Source organism: Physeter macrocephalus, unplaced genomic scaffold (assembly GCF_002837175.3).
Source record: "Physeter macrocephalus isolate SW-GA unplaced genomic scaffold, ASM283717v5 random_478, whole genome shotgun sequence".
In the NCBI taxonomy this organism is placed as follows: Eukaryota; Metazoa; Chordata; class Mammalia; order Artiodactyla; family Physeteridae; genus Physeter; species Physeter macrocephalus.
Genome location: NW_021145764.1, coordinates 32,579 through 34,377, shown reverse-complemented (window position 1 = coordinate 34,377; position 1,799 = coordinate 32,579).

The following is a 1,799-nucleotide window of genomic DNA, read 5'->3' as shown; positions in this document are numbered from 1 at the left end:
CGGCTGGGCCCGTGAGCCATGGCCGCTGAGCCTGCGCGTCCGGAGCCTGTGCTCCGCAACGGGAGAGGCCACGGCAGTGAAAGGCCCGCGTACCGCAAAAAAAAAAAAAAAAAAAAACAGGAGAGGGGAAAACATTATGCTAAATAAAAGAAGCCAGTCACAGAAGACCCCATCTTGTTTGGTCCTATTTATATGAAATGTCCAGAGCTGGCATATCTGTAGAGACAGAAAGCAGATTAATGGTTCCCTAGGGCTGGGATTGGGGGTGGAGGGTGGATTAGAGGGTGACCACTAATGGGTACAGGGTTCAGTTTTGGGGGTGATGAAAATGTTCTAAAATTAGATTATGGCAATGATCAGACAACTCCAAATGTACTAAAAGCCACTGCATTGTACATTTAAAATGAATGAACTTTATGGTTTGTAAATTATACCTCAATAAAGCTGATCAAATTGTTAAACAGGTCAGGGGGATACTGTGTACTGTGAGGAAAGTGGTTTCTGCTCGAAGCCGTGGTCAGCTCTGGACCCCAACAGAAAATGAAGTCGCCCTGCATTAGGAGATGGCACCCCTCTGGAAGAGAGAGGGACAAGGTAGCAGGGGACGGGAGAGCCTCAGGGAACACAGCTGGCTGGGAGCTGAGGGTGGGAGAAGAACCGTCTGAATGTGATGCTCCAAAGATGACTGTCATCCCAAGTCCCTCCCTGTGGACAGCCAAGCAGTTGGGGCCCAGCTGCCATGCTCTACTGCATGGTGGCTCTGCACCCAGCCACCAGGTCAGGTCCTGGCTGAGAAACAGAGGAAGGTGGGGTGCTCAGGTAGGGGCAGAAGAGAGAAAAGCAAGAAGAAAGAACCCAACAGTCTTGGGGTTGAATCCCAGATCTGCCACTTAACTGGCTGTGTGACCTTGAGCAAGTTACTTAACCTCTCTGGGTCCCTGTTTCCTCACCTTCCTCAGGGGAGAGCAGCTGAAGTTATCGGCTTTAGCAGGTGTAGAGAATGGGGTGCAATGCCTTAAGGGCCCCCTGTCATAAGAGCTGTGCAGGGGCCTCATCACTCGCTGGGGTGAGCAAACCCTGGTGATGGGGGAGAGCCTCATGAGGTCTCCAAACCTCCATGACCAGAGCCAGTGGGGGTGGAGCCAGGGGTCAATAAATCACGGATCCCAGAACTGCAGGGGGTACAACAGGAGGAAGACGGGCTCCCCTGCAATACCTGATGTCTCTCCTAGAATCCACCTCCCCACGCCACCACCCCCACCTGCCATTCCAGAAGCTTCCAGCATGAGGATCTTTCAGGCTTCTCCGAAGAAGACACTAATTAAACCTTAATTGACACAGCACTAATTAGCTTCTTAATTACATGGAACCACATGATTAGCCACTCAGCAGACGCTAATTGTTCATTAGGAAGCAGCCTCCCCTCTCCCCCTTCCCTTTTCTAGAACCTACCAACTAAGGCACCTGAGGGTCCCGTGGTAGGGGGTGCCCCCAGACCCCAGCCCAGCCTCTGGACCCATGCTGATGGTAGAGGGGGGGCAGCTGGACGAGCTCACGCTGCCCTGGCCTGAAGTCAGGTGCCCTTCCGTGATGATCTAAATAATAACAACTTCTACCATTTTGAGCATCTCAGATTCAGGAGCCTGTAGCCTTCCTCCTTCAAACCCCTGGCCCCGAATCAGGATAGAACTGTGGACTTTGGAACCCCGAGTTTTGGCCTCCTTGGGGTGAGGGGAGCCCAGGGCAGGCCCAGCTTGGAGAGCAGGAGGACAGGGACCAGTGTGAATGAAATACCCTCC